A 21786-nucleotide genomic window follows, 5' to 3' on the forward strand; every position below is an offset into this window, starting at 1 on the left:
CTAGCCCTTAAGATTGCAGAGAGAGGCTTGAAACAGTTCAGAGAATTGTTGGTGTAACGATTAAAAGGAGGGGACATGTTTGGTTTTTCTTCTGGTTAGGAGGTGCTCTGTTTCAGTGCTCTGTTTGAGTCTTTGTTATACTTTCTCAGCCCTCACCCTACCCCCACACATCGAGCACAAGCAGAATAAAATATGAAAAATAAACATGCACGTGCAAAGCTGCTAGACTTGAATAAATTAAGCAGATAGCATAATCTTCTGTTGGCATATAATGTCAATTGTGTGAAGCCAGACTCCCCACTCCAGCTAAGGAGTTGTGTGCACACACAAACTGGCTTAGTGAGACATATCACTGGCTGAATGGGGAACTTGGATGTGGATTAGAATGCGCATCCAAGGTGGAGATGCAGCTACACTGTGTTTCTTTGGACTAGGCGTTTCAAAGTGTGTTTGAATGCACACCGCCAGCCATATTCTTGTACAGCTAGTCACATATTAACACCTTGTTACGTGTGACTACAGCTGGGTCAAAGCCAGAATATATGCAGTGCTGGTTATTGGTTACTGGTTTCCCTCTTTTGCAGTAGAGGAGCAAAACACGTGAGGTTTTCCCCAGATGAGGAATTACTTTCCTATTGGAAAGCAATGGGTAAACCCTAGCATTCGAACATGCTTAAAATGAGGTGGCATGGTGTGACATCACACAGATTAACGGTGCCTAAGAAGTCAAAGTGAACATTTCTTCTGAAAGTGCTCTTTGCTGTTGACAGCAAGGTAATTTCAGCTGATTTCATTTATAGAACATAAAAAAACCATGCTGGATTGGAGCAAGGGTCCCTCTAGTCCAGCATTCTGTTCACACAGTGGCCAACCAGCTGCCCACGGGAAAACCCTAAATAGGACATGAGTGGAATAGGACCATCCCACTCCTGTTCCCCAGTAACTGGTGTACATAGGTATACTGCATCTGATACTGGAGGCAGCGTATAGCCTTCATGGTTAGTAGCCAATGATAGTCTTATCCTCCTTGAATGTGTCAAATGTGCTGTTAAAGCCATCTAAGTTGGCGACGGTTGCTAGATCTTGTAGTAGTGAATTCCACGACTGAACTATGTGCTAGATTTTCTATTAAAGAAAAACGTATTTTTTCCACTCCTGTACAACTGCGTTTTCTTCAGGGGAATTGTCCGAGCTCAGCACACTATAAAGGTTGCTAGGCAGATGAGGCCTGTAAAGGAAACAAGTAGGAAGACCTCTCCCATGAATGAGCAGAGGACATCACTGCATCACTCAGAAAATGAGAGCAAGACTTTGCAAGCCATGACCATTTGATTTTAATGCACTTTATCTCCTATACATTGATTTTATCTCCTATACATTGATTTTATCTCCTATACATTTTATCTTATCTCCTATACATTTTATCTCCTATACATTTGATTTTAATGCACTTTATCTCCTATACATTGAATAGCTTCAGTTGCAAAGAGTGATGTAGGACAGGGGGAGGTCCAGCTGGTATACAGGTTGTGCGTAATCGTGTGCTTAAGGCCAAGGCACTCCCAGTTCTTGTGGGTTGGCTGAGCTGGTCTGTTTTTGTACCTTTACCTCTTGTCATTTTCTCTGGCCCAAAAGACTAGTGTAACTTCGGAGAGGCTAAGCAGTTTCCGATTTGTGAAGTAGGCTGTGAGCTACCCTAGCATCCACTAGGTGGCAGCCTGGCCCACCAGCAGCTTTCCTGCCCACTGCCCAGCCCAGGTCACTCACCGCGGATCTTAAGTGTACAGTTGGGACATCAAGCTTCTACCAGCAATAGTGATCATTTTGTGCAAATGGTGTAATCAAAGTACAACTGGGGTTGCCATCTTTTATGCCAGACAAGAATTCTCTCTTCACCAACCATCTCTCTTTATCTGGAACGATCCCAGTTTTCTACTATTGGCCAATTAGGGGAGGTGGAGAAATGTTTTAAAAAATAACGTGTCTTGGGTGGGTTGTTTTTTTTTTAACTTGAGATGCAGAGGAAAGAGTCTAGATTCCAGCCATTCATATTGTAGGGGAGCTGAAAGAATGGACTAACTCCAGAATGGAAACATAGTTCTGAAGGGAGGGCTAAATTCCTTGCATATTTTTATTAATAGCTGCCTCACACCCGGTGTCTAGTTGACCATTTTGAATCTTGCACATTATTTTGTGAAGTGAGCAACATGATTACTGGGTCACGATATTTTAAAGGCTGGTACATCTTAAGGGTTTATGAGCTAAGTGGTACTTCACAAAGGCAAGACAGACAGTTGCCAGCTTTTTCACCAGCCCCAGGTCCTGTGACTTTAACTTCTGCTTAACCAGCAGCTACTCACAGACAATGTGTACCTACAGACCAAGGCTAGATAATGTTGATGTCTGTGCTATGAAAAGTGTTACCACTTGAGTATTTATGTGGATGAGGCTGCTACTAAAAGCACAAGCTACAAGTCCTGATGGCTATATGCCACCTCCAGTACCAGAGGCAGTGAGCTTATGTACATCAGTTGCTGGGATCACGGATGGGAGAGTGCTGTTGCACTCATGTCCTGCTTGTGGGCTTCCCATGGGCAGCTGGTTGGCCACTGTGTGAACAGAAGGCTGGACTAGATGGATCCTTGGCCTGATCCAGCAGGGCTGTTTTTGCACAGGTCAAGCAGATTTTTTCCTGGTCATTTGGGAGCCCCATATGATAGGACGGATTGATTGCTGCTGGAAAAAACACCTCATCCTCCCACCCTGAGGTGTTTCCAAGGAAACAAGCACTGAACCTGCATCTCTGAATTGCTTCTCCTTCAGCAGCTGTGTGAAATTGCCTTGGAGAAAAGAACAAGCGGATGTAATACTGAGGTTTTTAAGTGGCTTTAGGCCCAAAATATCATGCTCCCATACAACAGTGTTTTAGTTTGTCAAAGCCCGGTTCCTTCCTTCTCTAAGGAGCCGACACAGGCTTACATTTAAGAAAGGCTGCATCCATCTGTCCTCATTCCCAGCATGGCCTTTCGCAACTTGTCCTCCAGATGTGTTGGACTGCAACTCCCATAGTTCCCAGCCAGTATGGCTGGCTGGGAATGATGGGAGTTGTACTCCAACACATCTGGAGGGTGCCAGGTTGGAAAAGGCTATGCTAGCACCTCCTGGATTTATGGAGCTGGTGGGAGCCTGCATGGCTAGTTCTGCTTTGAGCCTTCCCTTCTCATTCTTAATCCAAGCCATATTTCAGGCACCGATGGCTTGTATTGTCCTGGGGAAAAGGCCAAGTAAGATTCAGAGCCGTGGGGGAAAGATGATAGTATTTTTTGTGCCTGTCAGGTTGCTATTTCAAGTTTGGGGTTGTGAGTGAATTTACTACTTGTTATGGAGCCTCTTATTCAGTCTGATGTATTTGTATAGTCTCCTGGCAACAGGGACTTAGAGCTGCCCTACACATTCAAGTTTAGGCTCTGTGGCTTTGCATTTTCACGTCCTGACACCCGATGCAGCAGAAAGTAGAAGGAACAAAGCATCACAAGGCATCATATCCTGATAGTGGGGGTGGCGGGGAGGAAAGATAATGTGGGGTAGGAGCGTATAGCATCAGCAGCTACACTTGCATTTGTAACACAGTGCGATTTATTGCACACCCGCGATTCGCCACTCATGGAAGTTTACATGATGTCATCAACCTTTACACGACATCATCAACCTCCAGGGCATCTCCCGCACTTTTGCCTGGTTATCCCACTTTCAAAAGGATCAGAGATAAGGTGAAATAAAAATTAACATGGCATATCAGTAGTGTGATACTGGCGTGGTGCTACAAATCAGCCACTAGATGGTGCAGTTTCATTGAACAAATAGAGCACCCAAGAAAGGACGTTTTCAATTCCACATCACCTGCTCACCGTCTAAAGGAGCCCGTCATTATCCTGCAAAGAAATGGAAGCAGAAAGCCCCTGTAAAGTTGCTGGATTTTAGCCTGCTGTAGAAATGCTCCTGGTTGGATTGTACTGTTTCTCTTTAGAGCCAAAGAGGATGACTGGATTATCCATCTATCTGATCTATCTTAATTAATTCATTGATTAATTCACTCATTGATGAACTTGGGAGGCTGCAAATAACAACCACTGGGGGTGTCTGGAAAGGAATAGTCAAGGCATGTCAAGGGGAACATTGGAATGGGTCATCATTTTACAGGATGAAATGGATCAGCTCCTGCACTGACTACAGCACAAATCCTCTGAACTTGAGCTGCAAATGAATGCAGATGGGACAGGGTGGTTATGCATGGGTGTGAATCCAGCTGGCAACCTTCCCAGGGAAAAGGAGTGATGCAGAGACAGCCTGACAGTGTTACCTCTGCTCTATCCAACCTTCCCCAACCTGGTGGCCTCCAGATGTGTTGACAATTCTCACCCCAGACCGCATGGCCCTCAGGATGGGGTGATGGGAATTGTAGTCCAATACATCTGGAGGCTGCCAGGTTGGGGAAAGCTGTGCAAGATCATACTCTTGCAGCCTACATTAATTAATCCAGAGAGCAGTTACTGTATCCTTGTTCAGAAGACCCTGAACAAGTATGCAGTAGCATTCTGCAGTAAAACAAGGTACCCCTAAGCATGTGCAGAGGGCATATCCCTCAGCACTTGGTGATTGCAGCCCCTCTCTCCACATACTTGGGAATAAGAAGCTGGACCCCTTTCCAGGTTGAATGGCAGGCCTCCCATGCAACTCTCTTTGTAAAAAGGTGAGATGGGAATGTGATTCAAGGGATTTAGGAAGTACCCAACCACTTTAATATGTGCCAGTTAGACACAGGTAGGCGATGGTGATGGTGATGCAGAAGGACTAATTATTCTTTCAAGGCTGTCATTTCCTTGGGATTAAACCCTGCTGAATTCAGCAAGTAAACACACAGGGGACTACACTTTAACTGTGCCTATCTCTGGAGACGCAAGTGGCAAAATTAGGTGCAATACTTGCGCTGTAATGCAATGTAGAACAGGAGCCACCCACCCCTGGTTTTTTCTTCACATTTTTCTGGTTGAAGGGCAACCCAGGCCTTAGGCATGGATCTCAGTTGTCATCTCACTGGGCTAGGAGATCACCTAGCCCTTGATATAAATGTAACAGCTAAATAAATCTATAACAACAGAGGATGTCAGCCAGCACCATACCTCCAAGACCGTGACACCTAAACGCCTGAAACTTGGCATGCATATTAAGGGAACCCTAGGGGGATGCACCTCAGGGTTATTTTGTTTTTAAAATGCATTCATTTTAATTAATTTAAATGTGTCCATGTGGCTGAAGCCTGCAAAAACACCTTCAGCCACTAGGTGCAGGCTTCCATAACCAGCTCGTACAGTTTGAAGCCAGGGGAGATTAGCAAGCCAAGATAAACACAGGCCTGCCCCCTGCTGTGGGGCTTCCCCCTCACCCCGAGGAATGGAGAGGACAGACCTCTCCCTCAGCATGCTATAGGGGCCCACCATGTCAGGAGTCATGCCTGGGGTTGCCAGCGGGCATAGCTTCCTTCAGGCGCAGCAGGCACAAAGTGTCCAGTTCTGACAGCTGTGTAACTTTGCTTGAAGGTTTCGCTGCCTCAAACTAAGGGCTGTTCCAACCTGGTCCATTCGCTAATAGTCAATATTGCCTTGGGGTTGGGGGTGGGGTGGATTGCTTCACAGCTACAAAAAACCTGTTGCTCATTGGGAGGAGGGGGAGTTTGTGCTCTGTCCTGTTGGTTCCCCAGCCTGCCACTCAAGCTGATTCCACCGTCTCCTGTTTCCTCTCAGGTATTAGATCGGGGCAAGCAGAGGCAGCAGCTTCTGTGTGTGCCTCAGAGTTGCACAAAGTGCAACGCTAGGTGCACACTTAGCATGGCACTTGGAGACGTATGTTGGAATGCACAGCAGATGCTCCTTGCCGTTTTCACCAGTGGATTCCTTTCTTGGGATGGAGCCAACCTGTGAACAAGCGGTTGGTGTCTAAACTGAGTCCACAGAATTTCTGCTTTCCACAAAAGTTTTTCTGTTCTAGTACTGAAGGATTGAGCTAGTTATGGCATATGAGGAGGGGAGATGTAGGGAGCAATCCTATGCATGTTTTGGCAGAAAAAAGCCCTACAACTCCCAGCATGCCCCAGCCATGCTGGGAGTTGTAGGACTGTTTTTCTGTCGCAACATGCATAGGATTGTTCCCTCAGTATTAGGCTGGAGTTGAATGATCTCACTAGGGCCACTGTTGTTAAGTGTTTTAGCTTTTGTGTTAAGGTTATTATTTTTATTTTTATTACCACCAATATCTTGGTAAATTGGCTTAGAAATTGTTTTAACAATCATGGGTAACAAGAAATACCCCTGTACTTCACAAGGTTCTGGGATATACCCCCAAACCAAAATTGATAGGTTTATTTTTCCGATCCTGCGACAACTGAGGGCAATCTGAAAGACTTCTTAGTTTCCACTTTGAATAGATATGCTTACTTAGAAGCAGATGTACCACCTCTATCTCATACTTTTGTAGAAAAAGCTCCTTCAAATGGTATTTTCCAAATGAAGGTGGTGTTAATAAAAGTCCTGTGTGTGCTTTGGACAATCAAATCCTAGCAGACTCTGCAAAAGATTTACAGCCAGTCAAAATGTATTTGGATAAATGTTACCTTTTGGCTCAAACTTTAGCGACTCCCTTAAACCAGTTAACTTGTTCTGAGCCTCCCGATCAGAGTAATAAAACATTTGGTCTCCAACAAAATAAGCAAACAGTTCGCCTTAAATTTGTACTGCAAACCAATCAGATAGTACCTGATATTTTTTTCCATTTCAAGGGCCTATGCCTTTTTGGTGCTCAAAACATCTTGCCCGTCAGCACTTGGGTTTTCTACTTCAACTTCCTCCATGGCATGTTGATTCGCCAACAGCTGAATCTTTGCAAACATGTTCTTTGGCTAAGGGTGCGATCCTATGCATGTTTACACAGAAAAAAAAGTCCTAGAATTCCTCAGCCATAGAACTGCACTGTAAAAGATTTCTACTAACTTTTGATATGTCCAGAATACCTTTGATGATTCTTAGTAAGGAGAAGGCATTGTATAACTTGGGTATCATTCCATGTCGGGCTTTTAAAGATATCATTATTAAGCTTTGTTAGATAGCAAATTTCAGGAAGCAATGCAACTTATAAATTAGAGCTTGGTTCTAAATGTGTATTAGATTCCAGTTCTGACTGTCTTGTCAGGGGGTATGTCGGCAGTAGCCCAGCTCACAATTGGGTGTCTGCAGAAGAATGGATAGAGAGTTGGTGTTTTGAGCCCAGTGACATGGGGAAGACTGTAGAGCTTATCTTGAAAACTCTTTCAGACCCCAACATAGTTATAAATCACTCTGTCAATAATGTTTGCATCTTTGAGGATGCAAAAGGGAAGCTTGACAACATATCCCATATGAAGATTGTATCTTGGAACATCACCAGATGGAATGCTAAAATGAATGTGGCTTTGTTGAATGTATTAATTCCTTTGATGTTTTGCTGTTCCAGGAAACATGGGATAAAGAAAAAAAAAAAACCCAGTTAAAAGGGTTTGCAGCCAGAACAGTGGAAGCTAGTTCTACTATACGGAAAGGAAGACCTAGTGCATGACTTGCATGAGTCACCTCCTTCTCATTGGGTGCCCCGCTATAATCCAATTACTTGGCAGTCCTGATAAAATGTAAAGCTTGTAGGGGGTTTTGCTCTTTATTGTACACTTGCCACCAGTGCATTCTAGGCAGGAAGTGAAGGCCAGCTAGGAGAAATTGGAGTGATACTTTATTACAATAGAATCTGATCATCCTTCAGCTCATTTAATTATTGCCAGTGATCTTAACGCAAGGATAAGTTCAGATAATGATACATTATATTCTTCTAAATCCTGGCATCTGAGGGATTTGAATGGCTGCCCGATCAACCAGATTCTTTAAGGATTAAAAAAAATCAATTACTCAGGTTCCTGTTTAGCTCATGTTATTAGACATACGGATCTGATAATTTTGAACAGAAACTGGCAGGTTGCTAACAGAGAAGAGTATACTTGCATTTCAAGTAGAGGAAGTAGAATGGTTAATAATGTGTTAGTTTCAGAATCAGTGTTCGTTTTCTGTAAAAACTGGAGTATCGGCCTGAGAGTGATCATTTGCCAATGCTTACTGTTTTGGCTGTCCCTTCTTCTCTTAATTTAGCTTCGACTTGGTGTTCTTATCATTTTGAACTGGTTACTTCAAAAGAAAAGGAGTTAAATGGGACATAAAACTGGAAGAGAAAATGTCATTGTTACTTAATTCCTCTGAGTATGTGTTCCTGAAGTCTACAGTTACAGTTCTGGATAGTGTCACTGACATTCTGCAATCTTTTGATCATCTAATTCTTGCTTTTGAGATGAATATTACTGCTGGTAGGGTAGAACCAAAGAAAGGTCCAGTATTTCAAATAACCAGTGGCTGGATCAGGAATGTGCCCTTATGAAAAACAAAACCCAGAATAATGTCTATCGACAGGATAAAAAAGACAATTTTAGAATCTTACCAGATTCCTTCTTCCAGTTAATCATTTATAAGAAACAACTGATGATGCAGGAATCAGGGAAGTTACTGATCACAGAATCATAGAATAGTAGGGATGGAAGGGGCCTACAAGACCATCGAGTCCAACCCCCTGCTCAGTGCAGGAATCCAAGTCACAGCATCCCTGACAGATGGCTGTCCAGCCTCATCTTGAATGCCTCCAGTGTGGGAGAGCCCACCACCTCCCTAGGTAATTGGTTCCATTGTCGTATTGCTCTAACAGTCAGGAAGTTTTTTCTGATGTTCAGCTGGAATCCAGCTTCCTGTAATTTGAGCCCATTATTCCGTGACCTGCACTCTGGGATGATAGAGAAGAGATCCTGGCCTTCCTCTTTGTGACAACCTTTCCAGTACTTGAAGAGCGCTATCATATCTCCCCTCAGTCTTCTCAAGGCTAAACATGCCCAGTTCTTTCAGCCTCTCCACATAGGGCATTGTTTCCAGTCCCCCAATCATCTTCATTGCCCTCCTCTGAACCCTCTCCAGTTTGTCTGCATCGTTCTTAAGGTGTGGTGCCCAGAACTGGACACAGAACTCAAGATGAGGCCTAACCAGTGCTGAGTAGAGAGGAACTAATACTTCCCGGGATTTGGAAGCTATGCTTCTGTTACTGCAGCCCAAAAGAGCATTTGTCTTTTTTGCAGCGACATCACATTGTTAGCTCATATTCAGCTTGTGATCTACAACAATTCCAAGATCCTTCTCGCTTGTAGTATTGTTGAGCCAGGTATCCCCCATCTTGTAACTGTGCATTTGGTTTCTTTTTCCTAGGTGCAGAACTTGGCATTTATCCCTGTTAAATTTCATTCTGTTGTTTTCTGCCCAGCACTGCAGCCTATCAAGATCACTTTGAATTCTGTTTCTGACTTCCAGAGTATTAGCTATCCCGCCCAATTTTGTGTCATCTGCAGATTTGATAAGCATTCCTGGCACTTCCTCCTCCAAGTCATTAATAAAAAAGTTGAAGAGCACTGGGCCCAGGATTGAGCCCTGCGGTACCCCGCTCATTACCTCTCCCCAGTTTGAGAAGATCCCATTGATAAGCACTCTTTGAGTCCGATTCTGTAGCCAACTGTGGATCCACTGGATCGTTGTTTCATCTAGCCCACTTTGAGCTAGTTTGCTCATCAGGATATCATGGGGCACTTTGTCAAAAACTTTGCTGAAGTCAAAGTATATTATGTCCACAGCAATCCCACAGTCCAGAAGGGAGGTTACCTGATCAAAAAATGAGATCAGATTAGTCTGGCAGGAATTGTTCTTGACAAATCCATGTTGGCTTTGAGTAATCACTGCATTGTTTTCAAGGTGCTTACAGGTAGATTGCTTTATAATCTGCTCCAGAATTTTCCCAGAGATTGATGTCAGACTGACTGGTCTGTAGTTCCCAGGTTCCTCCTTTTTGCCCCTTTTAAAGATAGGGACAACATTAGCCCTCCTCCAGTCATCTGGCACTTCACCCGTCCTCCATGGTTTCTCAAAGAGAATAGACAGTGGTTCTGAGAGTTCTTCTGCCAGTTCCTTTATTGCTGTAGGATGCAGTTCATCTGGCCCTGGACATTTGAACTCCTTGTAATTAGGTGTTCCTTGACCATATGCCTATTGATCTGATAGCTGTCTCCTCCAACAAAGATGCTAAGGGTGCAATCCTATGCATGTTTAGAAGGGAAAAAAAGTCCTACACCTCCCAACATTCCCCAGCCAGGCATGCCTGTCTAGGAAATGCTGGGAGTTGTAGGCATTTTTTCTGTCTAAACATGCATAGGATTGCGCCTTAAAACCTTTTTTGAGATGCCTATCCAGAATTCCTATTGCATTCCCTCATGTGTCTAGGAAGTACATTTTTATTAGATGTTCAATGACACAAATACTCCCTTCATCAACCAAAGGGTAGAAAATGTTTCAGTGCTCCCTGAATGGGCTCCAGTTACCATGGAGGAAGATAGGGATTTGATCTTACATCTGAAATTGGGGAAAGCACCTAGTCTTGATTTATACCTCCCCCCCCCCCCCGAATTACTTAAGGTCAATGTGGACTGGCGGGCCCCGCTTTTGCCTGCTCTCTTTACTTTTATTAACAAAACCACTTGTATGCCTGAAATTTAGTGTAAGGAAATAATTATTCCAATTCACACACAAAAAAGCAGGGTTCGCAAACAGTTTTGCTGCTGCTGCTGTTGTACCGTATTAGGAATGTAGAAGCAGTTGTAAAGCATGGAATGACAGCGCTGGTGGGAAGAAGAGAAACATTAGTTGAGTACATCACAACTGAATGGCTTTCTAAAAATTCCCCCTTGTGAGACCATTCACTCCAAGGTCTAAAATTACCTAGCTGTGCCACTGGCTGCAATACAGAAGAGTAAAAGCCTCAAGGTCTGTTTCGCTTAGTTGTTGCTGGGTGCCGAGGCAAAGATCTGATCTTCTCGGTTAGATTGCTGCTGTCTAAACGAGAGCAGCCACAAAGGTTTCAGCAAACCAGTTGCCCACAAAACGGCGCAGAGAGATGAAGGGTAGGAAACCCCAATCCCAACCAAAATGGAGCAGTATTGTTTGTTGAATTCCCTGGCTTTTGCCTTGCCTCGCCTCGCTTTGCCAGTTCAGCATTAGACACTGGAGGGGTTGGAATCATGTCAGCCGGATGGTAATTTCAGAAAGTGACAGTCTGGCTGAATCTACACATAGCAGTTATACTGTTATCATACCATTATCGTAACTATTGGTACGATAACAGTATAACTGCTTTGTGTAGATTCAGCCTCTGTTGTTGCTCCAGGGACACAGAAGCCTCAGCTAGCTAGCTAGCTAGCTTCCCTCTCTGTGCCTGCTGATTTCCTAGTGAGCGTATTTAAGAGCGTGTATCTCAGCTGCATACTAGAAAGGCTGTTGTATGCTTGCTAGCAGATCAAAGGTGTCATAAGAACGTAAGAGCCCTGCTGGATCAGACCAAGGGTCCATCTCCTCTAGCATTCTGTTCACACAGTGGCCAGCTAGCTGCCTGTTGGAAACAAGTAGGATATCAGTGCAATGGTACCTTCCCATTCGTGTTCCTTGGCAACTGGTGTACAAAGGCATACTGTCGCTCACTCTGGAGGTAGCATTTAACCATCAGGACTAGTAGCCACTGATAGCCTTATCCTCCAGGAATTTGTCCAATACCCTTTTAAAGCTATCCAGATTTGTGAGTACTACATCTTGTACATTGCTTAACTATGTGCTGTGTAGCCTTTGCCATCTCTTGCTGGGCAGGGAGATGAGGCTGGCTGGCCAGTCAGCCAAGCACCTTTCTTTTCCACAAAGGTTTTCCAGAATGATTGCAGAAAATCTGGGATTTTATTCTCTTTTATTTTGGATATTCTGTTTTTTTCCATGGGGAAAAAGTTGACCATTGGTTTGCATGATTTATTGTTCTTGATTATTGATTTAAAACCTTTATATCCTGCCTTTTCCTCCAAAAGTTCAAGGTGGCTATCAAAGAAAAAGAAATACAATATATAGAGATGATAAAAATGCAATTAAAAATACAATCAAGATACAATAAAACCACATTTAATATGTGCAATCCTATGTATTCACTACTCAGTACCTAGCTACTGGAAGTCTTGTTCTTCCCCAGCTTCTGAGATTTAAGTAGACATTGGCCACACACTTTCAAATGTATATTTGCAGTGATGAGGGCTAGAAGCCTGCTCTCAAAAAAGAAAACAAAAACTTTTTTAAATGCTCAGATTCTCATGATGCTTAATTATGGGTCCAATACCACCCTGAGCAGGTTTTCTGCAACCATGAGGAATGCATAGTGGAGACATTAGGTTCCCAACAGCTTCTCCTCCAGGTTAATGTCCAGGGCCAAACTGGTTTAGCTTTAAAGATGATGCTATATGTGATACCTTCAGACCATTTTCTGGGTGAACGTCTTGGTGGTCCAGAGAAGACCTGTAGGCCATAGGTTGCTTGCCTCTGATTTAAATACATTTTACACAATCATACACATGCTAGCCTGCCTGGCCTTCTCCTCTCGCTTGGCCTACAGAGATTTCTCCTTATAGAAGCAACCCGGGGTATTTGCCAAGGAGCTGCCATTGCTGCCAAGGTGTTGGCACCTGTCACCTGGGGGAGCAGCACAACTCTCGCAAACACAGGCCGATGCCGGAGGCTGTGGCTGCTCAATCAGCCCCATTAATGAACCAAGATGGAATTAGTCTGAGCCACTCTCTGAGGACGGGCAAAGGCTAAGCATAGCCCAGGTGACTTAGAATGGCAAGCCTGCACAATGGCTCTTTTGTTGCTAGGGTGTTTTGGAAAGTCCTGGCATGATCTGTTCAATTCACTGGGCTTTGTTTGGTTTCAGGCAGGGGCTCCCCTGTTGCACTAGAGCTGTTATGCTAAATGTCGCTTGGAGTAACCCCCTGATAGTTTTAGGCTTACCTCTAGTGAATTATCACTTGTCAGTGATCAGCGTTAGACCCTCAGGCAATTCCCCGGAGAAATGCAGTGGCTTTAATTAAGAAGGGCAATAATTAAGAAGTAAAAGTCTAGTAAATGCATGAGACTACTTTTTGCCCCTGTCTCTGGCACTGTGAATGTCTAATATGAGCCTGTTACATGAATACGTCTCTCTAATTGTACAAGCGGAAGCTTTGGGCCAGTTCTTATATTGATGGGCCCAATTCAAGCTTACAGGAGGTTGGATGTGGCAGCATTAAAGAGTGCAATCCTGTGCCAGGGTCAGTGTCAAGGGTAGGCATGACGGGGCACCTGCCGATGGCCCACTCTCCACTATGAGCCCCTACTGACAAGAGCCCACTGGACCTGCTCCTCCTCTTCACCACTGCAATCTGCTTGTTCACCTGCGTCTCACTCTGGCCCAGACAGTGGTGGTGGTGAGGAGGAGGAGCAGAAGATGCCACGGCCTACTTGCTCACTGGCTCTTTTCCTTATCAAGTAAGCTAGTGGTAAGCAAACGGTAGCAATGAGTTTTTAGTAGCGTCTTCTGCATGAGTAGGGAATATTGGACAAATGAGAGCATATGCAGATAAAGGGGGGCTGGAAATAAGAGCTGGCAGCGGGACTAGCCCTGGGAGCCCTTCTGGTTGACGGAACTGCTAGAGCCAGAGAGTAGCCATTCCAGTGTTCCTCTCTCAACCTCTCCCTTAATTTGGCTTCAGTCTGGACAGGGGTCTTTTAGTGATGATCGTAGGTGCTTGGCCTGCTTGGGGTCCCAATCCAGCCATCCAGGGTTTCCCAACTGGCCCTGCCCCCACCCTCTTTCCCCGACTGCCAATTATTTAGTGGTTACTCAGTGTTTATGCAGTTCTCCTCCCTTCTCAGTGGTTGGCTTGCCCCGTTGCTTTTGGTCCACCCCCTTTTGCCTTCATCCCCACCCACCACTGGAATGTGGTCCCCAAGAGCTTCTGTGAAATGGAATTTGGCCCTCAGGCTGAAAGAGGATGAGCACCCCTGCTTGCGGTAGTATGCAGCAGGAAAGGGCAATTGAGGCCCAAATACTGAGCCCATAGATTTACAAGCAGGCACAGACTCTGTATAACAAGGACAGAATCAGTGGTGCAACCTAGAATTTGTATCCTTTTTCAACATGTATTGGCCTACACAGCAACATAGTTTGTAATAATTTCCAACAGGGTAGCTGTGTTAGTCTGTTGCAGCAAAATGGCAAAGAGTCTTGTAGCACCTTAAAGACAAACACATTTATGATGGCATAAGCCCCAGCCCACCCCCAACCTATTTGGGTTAGTGGACACGTTTGGAATTTTGAGTGAATGCCATGGGTGCTTTCAGAAAATGGCTGCCATGGGGGGGGGGGTTGTCCATTCACAAAATGGCTGCCATGGGGGGGCTTGCCCATTCACAAAATGGCTGCCATGGTGGGCATGGCTGGTCACAAAACACTTATTTCCCATTAGGCAAATTGGTGAGACTAAAAGTGACTTGGCCAAGAACTTAAGTACAAGGCAGAGGGGGAGTCTGAACTCCGAAACTCAAAAACACTGTTTTGAACCCAAATAAAGATTGGGGCTGGAGGACAGAACTTCACTTTGCTGAATAATAAATAATCATAAGAAATAAAATAAAAATCAGGAGGGACAGGCAGCCTGGTTCCACAGGCATTTCACTGGAGACCCCAAGCATAAGCTTTCATGGACTGGAGTCCACCGTCACATCTGCTGAAGTCGACTCTGGTCCACGAAGGCTTATGCCAGCTTCCCCAATCAACTGCTTAAGATCGTACTGCTTAAGATCGTACTGGCTGGGGATTTGTAGGTGCACACATTTGGAACGCACCAGTTTGTGCAGAGAGCCAGCTTATTATGCCATCATAAATGCGTACTCTCATTAAAATGCCACAAGGCTCTTTGCTAGATCCTGTAAAACATGTGTGCTGTTGAGGCCGGTGTGCTTGCAGAGAAGTAAGCATTGAGCAGGATACAGAGTGCACGGTCAGGTCCAGCCTTGAAGAGCCGCTAAGCCACCTGCACTGTTTGACATGTCAAACACATTTCTCTCTCGCACAGATATGTCATGATCAGGCAAAAATGATTAGCCAACCGGGACTCTGGCCAGGCGATCACAGCCTCTAAAGCCCCTTGAGCTGTGAACTCTACAAAGCTGCCCCAAGAGAGCAAAGCTAACAGCTGGTCAGCAGTTAACATCTGCTGCCTTTGGATGCTGTTAAGCCTTCTGTGTCTGGCAGTGGCCCCCTTGGAAGGAGGTTACACACACACTAGTCAACACATTTGCGTCGCACGTTCTCAGTATAAGTCACAATATAGGTGATGTTATTTGCTATACAGCCAATGACAGAGAGAAAGGCGGCAGTGCTCTGGGGGTGAGGTGGTAGCTTTGCACTAGTTGTGTGCAGTTTAAGATGGACTTTCATGGTCATGGTCATGTGCATATGTCTGTTTTCTTCACCTAGCTCAGCCTTCCCCAACCTGGTGCCCTCCAGATGGCTTGGACTGCAACTTCCATAATCCTCAGCCAACATGGCCAATGGGAACGATGGGAGTTGCAGTCCGACACATCAGGAGGGGACAGATTGGGAGAGACTGAGCTAGCTGATTGGGGCAGGGTGTGTGTGATGCAAAATTAGTCTATGTCTAGCAGGGGTGGGGAATCTTTTTCGGCCCAAGGGCCATCTTTGCTCTCATGTAACCTTCTAGGGTGCTTGCTTGCAGTGGCTGTGGCACAAAGTAGGCATGGCCAAAGCCAAAAGTGGGTGAGGCCCAGAGCGGGGCAAACAGTGGCTCTAGTGATGTCCATGCCAGCCAATAAACTGTGCAGGCAACTGTTGAATAGCCTTCACATCCCTTCCTGGAGAAATGTTTTCCCTAGTCTACCCTAAACTGCACTGAGTACATGTTAGCAGCCAATGGTGCCATTAGGGTAGGACTTTGGGGCAGATGTCCAGGGCCCCACCGAGCAGGATGGGCAGGAGGGCCCCAAATGCAGCAAAATGCATTGAGGGGGCCCTCCTACCACAAAATGTGGGTTACCACATTTTGAAGTAATATACATTACCGTCTAAAGAGGAACCCCCTGCGCAAGTAAGACCATTTAGTCCAGAGTCGAAAATTACCTAGCTGCATCACTGTTAGCAGCAGTTTGAACAATTTGACAGCAGTTGCTGTCAAACTGCCCCACTTCCTCCCCTCTTAAAAAGCATAATGGCATTGCTAAGTGGTGGCCAGCCCTGAAGGGCAGAGGCAAAGATGGTTCCTCCTTTCAGATTCTCTGTCTCCTGGACCCACAGGATTGCTCTGCCTGAGTGCCCATAGTGAGAGAAGTATTTCTGTCTTTGGGGTGAAGCAGGGCCTTGACGGTGGTTGCCTCCAGACTATGGAGCAGTCTACTTTTGGTCAAGCCCTGTTCTCCTGACTGTGAAAGACATGCCAGGCTTATCTTTACGGAAGAGTCACCTGCCTTCTGGCAAAAGTGCTTATTCTTCGTTGTTAACGGGGGATGCTTCATCTGGCCGTTGTTATTGTTATTAGTTGCCTCAAGCATTTGGAGAGGCAGCGTACAAGTGAAACTGGGAAACGGTGTTGGTGTTGGGCTTCCCCAGGAAATGCAACCATAGGAAAACTACCCGGAGCAAAGGGGACGGGCTTCACCCGATAGCCGACAGTGCTCGTGAAAGCTGGCTGCTCTGGAAGTTGGTGCTCCATAGCAGTGCTGGCTCCAGGCTGAGTCTGGTAGCTCCGATTTCTATGGGACTGTGAATCCATTCTGGGTTTCAGTCAGAATGAACCAGAACTCTAAAGGCGCTGCCCAAGGTGCCGAACCCAGTTTGGGGATAGGGTTCAGCACCTTGGATAGCTCCTTTAGGGTTCTGACTCAAACCCAGAATGGATCCACAGCCCCACCAAAATCGGAGCCCCCAGCCTGCAAACACCCTCAATGGGCCCCCTCCCTCAGTGAGTCTTCCTCCTCACCGCCATTGTCACCAGCTGCTGTTGTTCCTCCTGCTCTTTCTCATCCTTGCCACCCCTTGCTTGCTCGACCAGCAGAGAGCCAGGGAGCAAGTAGGCCGTGGCGTCTCCTGCTCGTTTTCGCCACTACCGTTGTCTGGGCCAGAGCAAGAGGCAGGCGTGAATATAAGCAGGCTGCGATGGTGAGGAGGAGGTGCAAGTCCGGGGACTCTTGTCAGAGGGCCCCTGCAGGGTGCGGGCCTTCGGCGGGTGCCCAACCATGCCTACCTTTGATGCCAGCCCTGCCAGATCGATACAAGCTTTGGGAGACAGAGTCAACAAAGAGCCAAACTCCTAAAAATAAGGCCTCCTGTGATCACCACGCAGCCCGGAAGGTTTGCTGATATTCCTCCAAACCCAAAGGCTGCTTCTCACTTTACATTGTGATAGACATCAAAGCACAAAGATGCACAGGCATTTTGAGGGAGAAAATCCAAATGGTATCTCCCCTCACCCATCCACCCCGCGCTAATTAAGAGCACATTCCATTTAAGAGGTTTTCTGCACAAGCCTTGGGGTGCTTCCAGATGAGGCCTTATCGTGCCATCGCCTTTTCTCATTCACAGAATTTGATGGGGGGGTCCAGACGTCTCTGCCACTCATAACCCTCTGTTTTCCAATCACTTCTTCTGTCTTCTTTTTTACCGCAGTAAATCCATTGAGGAGAAAAGAATGGAATAGCGGCACAATACCTTTTAAGTGTTAGTGCTAAGAACCCTCCATCTAGATGCACCCCTCATGAAGTGTTGCCCCAGTTCAATGGGGTTTCCATAGGTCTTTCCAGTAGCTTTTTGTCCCATGGGTGAGATCCATCTGTCTCCTGTGCTCCTAGTACTTTTAATGGCACCCTAAATCTGCTGCCCATCACCCCTCCTCACTCGGCCTCATGGTAGGGCTGCCACATCAGACACTCTGGAACCTTCTCCAACAGACACGTAAGAGAGATTGGTTTTAGAGCAGGGGTGCAGAACCTCAAACCTGGGGTTCCAATCTGGCCCTCCTGTGGTCCCAAGCCAGCCCTCTGGCATTCCATAATGACCCACCCCCTTCCCCTGGCCACTGATCATTTGGTGGCTTCCTGGCTTTTTTGCACTTCTTCCTGCGCTCTAAAAGGTTGAGATGCCTCTCCTAAAGCTTAGTTACTGGCAGTAACCGCTTTCAGCTACAATATGCTGGTAGCTTGGTTCCATCCCTTTGCCTTTACCCACCACTGGAATGCAGCCCCCAAGAGCTTCTCCAAAACGGAATCTGGCCCTCGGGCTGGAAAAGGTTCTGCACCCCTGCTCTAGAAGGGAAGTGGGAGATACCTGGTTTTGCCTCAAGTCAACCCTTTCTTCAAAGGCTCTGCCTCCTCGTGGACAGAGGGGAGTAACCAGTGTCTGAACCACCAGATGACAAGCCGAGACAATGGTGCATATGCCATTCATCGCCTTTCTTTCCATACAGTGCTGATCCCAAGACCTTTTGCTGCCTGAAGGAGGTCCTGCCACACCATTCAGACACCAATTGCCACTTTCATTTACCCACCCTGCCCCCATCCATGTTGCCATTTGAAGTGGGTTGCCGCTCTCTGCTGCTGGCAAGGCCGGCCATGTTGGTGAAATCCACAGAAGTGGGAATTTTGTGCATTTTGTGCTTGGGAATATGCATTTTGGGTACAAGTCGCAAAGTGAGAAGGGTCCCCGGTAATATTAAGAGTGAAATCTGCCAGCAGGTGCTGTATATACAAAGCCAGGGTGAACAGGCCTGCCATTGTTCAGGCCCTGGAAGAGGGCCTAGAAATTCAGGCAGCTGAAAGGACAGCTGCAACTTGCAGAGCCTTGGCCAAAGGCCCATCCCACAGTGATGCCCTGATAACAACAGGAAAGGACGGTGCAGGGAGAGAATCATCTCCGGGGTTTCTTGGCTTGTGGCCTGTGAACTACCATCGCAGTGCCACTGTTGGGTCATGCCCACATTACAACAGGAAGAGGCCTTCAGCACTTTGCAGGAACTCAGCATCTCAGGTTTGCAGGGCTCCCTTCCCGCAGAGTGTTTGCAGAGTGTTTGCAGGAACTCAGCATCTCAGGTTTGCAGGGCTCCCTTCCCGCAGAGTGTTTTTTAATATGGAACTGGAGAATGAAACCCAAACTGCCTTTTCCACAGCTATTCTGGAGAGCAAGGAAGGTCATTGGGCTCCTCTGTGCTATGTAAGCATTAGGACTGCCAGGAATATCGCAGAATGATGGCCGAGATCCATGCAACGACTTCTTCTGTCTGCTGTAGCCAGGGGACAACTTGATTCACCACAAGGAGGCCATTTCCAGCAGCAGCAGCAGCTTATGGCTCTATGTGGACTGGAGGATGTCGTGTGGCGATAGATCGTTTGAAGAGCACCCCAGCCCAATAGAGACAGCTACACCTCTCTTGGTCTGCATGCTCTCACTGTGCGACCGCGCTGCTTCATTCGCGGAATGTTATGGTAGGGTCCAGATGATGCCTTCTGTTTGTAGCCCTACCATGTTTTCCCACCAATTCTTTCAGGAAAAAAATATGTAAAGGAAAACAAAATACAGAATGGCTGCATAATGCCTTTTGATTGTTAGCACTAGGAGCCCTCTGCCTGGAAGCACCCCTGGATTCTCCCTGGCTGGCCACTGGAAAAATCCTAGTCCTCCTGCCCACCCTCCCTTTCTGGCTTCTGAGATTTCCCCAGGAATTTGCCATGTTTACTTAAGCCCACCCTCTGAGCTATAAGGCCCAGAAACTTGCTTGCTTTAAAAAATCAAATCGAAGGTTCTCAACATACGAGCCACACAGCTGTTAAGAACTACAAACTTTAAAAGGAAAGCTATGATTCTAAGATACGGAATCATGTGCCTGGCTTCAAATTTGTGTGCTGCTGTGAAATGACAGAAAAACATACAGCTTTGTCTTTTATTTGTGTATTTAGATTTCTGTTCCACTCAAGGCTTAAAGTAGCTGTAGCCTCAATCAATTTGTAAGGTGCATGTGAAATCTATGTGGTCCAGAATGCCCATTTGCATTACAAATGCCCTTCTTCCACATTAATGGCAATCAAATATTCATAAAAGCAGCACATGAAAAGTGATTTCTGCCTCATGCAAATGCTCTTACAGCACTTCCTGAAGACTTACACTCTGTTACAGGCTTGCATTTTGATGGGCCTTTAAGACAGGGCTAGGGAACTTTTTTCTGCAGAGGTCCATGCATGCTTGGTTGGACCCTGTTGAGGGCTGCATTCCAGCTGCGTGGACAGGACCATAGTCTAAAGTGTCTGGGCCAGGGATGGGGAACGTGTGGCCCTTCAGATGTTGTTGGATTGCAACTCTCATCATCATTGGCTAGCTGGCTAAGGCTGATAGGCATTGCAGTCCAACAACACCCGGAAGGCCACTCATTCCCCTCCCCTGGTCTAGGAGAAAGAGAACTCAACAAGTATTCATAGGAATTCATATCCCTCTTGATCTGTTCTGGCATTGAAAAGAACTTCTGAGGCTCTCCCCAAACTCAAATTATATCCCATTCTTCCCAGTTAGGAAGAAGTGGGATTCTATCATGGAGTGCTGTAGCCAGATGATGCCAAACAAGAACAGGCATCTTGCAAGCAGAATTCTCACCCGAGTCCCTGTCAGCCTCATTATGCATCTTCAAAATATAACCGCCACCCACGCCATCAGTTGCTACAAAACCACAGCTGACAAAATGAAAACACGAAAAGTGGAATGTTTATAAATGTTTATTTCTTTTTTTAAAAATAATGTTGTATTTCATTTCTTGGAATGGTGTATGTGTGTACTTGTTTCCTTAGGTTAAGTAAGTAAGTAAGTAAATAAGTAAGTTAAGTTATGTATTAGGCAGAGATCGACAATGTGAAACAGATTTCCCAGGGAGCCATAGGGAAGCAGTACAAGAGTGTCACAGGTGGGAGAAAGGGGAGAGGGGACCTAGGGACAGAAAAGCTTGGGGCAAGATCCCGCCAAAAATGAGCTCTTTACAAGGCAAGCCTAGCATGTCTACTCAGAAGTAAGTCCCATTGTTTTCAATGGCGCTTACTAGTCCCAGGTAAACATGTGTAGGGCTGCAGCCTTAAAAGTCCCATCATGATTTCTGTGGGGTAGATTTAAGGAAGCTCTTAACTCTCCCAACAGGACTTCAAAGGCAATTGACTTTGGCGTGATTCTACCCATGTTGTTCTAGCGCCCGTCATATGCACACATACATTCTAACACTTGGTTTTGTTTTTTAAACATCTAGAATTACTGAGATACAATTGCAGCACTTAAATATACAAACTGAAATCGAAGCACTTGAGCACGATTTTTAACTCTAAAGTTCAAAAGTTATTATTGCACATAAAACTTTTTAAATATGTTTTCAGGTTATAGGCAAGTTTGCTTCTCTCTCAATTCTGGTGTATTAAGCACATAATGTTGTTTCTGTTGTTGTTCTTTAAAAAAAAAACACCCAACCAACTTATTTCAATGCTTTTAAAATACTTATCTATTGGTGGTTTTCAATATACACAGTCTTTCCATCAACACTGAGCTGAGATCCAGTACAGAGGAGAGAGAAAGGACTAATAAATAGATCCGAGTAGACAGATTGGCTTTTGCTAATCTAGAGCGGGGAGATCTGGAGGCTTTTGATAAAAAGCGTGCCAAAATGATCTATTTGAGATTTCGACGCAAAGGTGG

At 45.7% G+C, this 21786-nt stretch overlaps 1 protein-coding gene across 1 annotated transcript in view; it reads left to right on the forward strand.

Moving 5' to 3' along the window:
• The window catches only part of TYSND1 (trypsin like peroxisomal matrix peptidase 1), a 32531-nt gene extending 11689 nt beyond the window's left edge, over positions 1–20842 (forward strand). Inside the window, exon 5 of the mRNA XM_084845569.1 lies at positions 19235–20842. The gene's annotated coding sequence lies outside the window, so the exon portion shown is untranslated. The remainder of the gene's footprint in view (positions 1–19234) is intronic.
• Positions 20843–21786: the final 944 nt, after the last annotated feature.

This window comes from Heloderma suspectum, chromosome 3 (assembly GCF_057233095.1).
Source record: "Heloderma suspectum isolate Gila_16-S chromosome 3, 16-S_ref, whole genome shotgun sequence".
In the NCBI taxonomy this organism is placed as follows: domain Eukaryota; kingdom Metazoa; phylum Chordata; class Lepidosauria; order Squamata; family Helodermatidae; genus Heloderma; species Heloderma suspectum.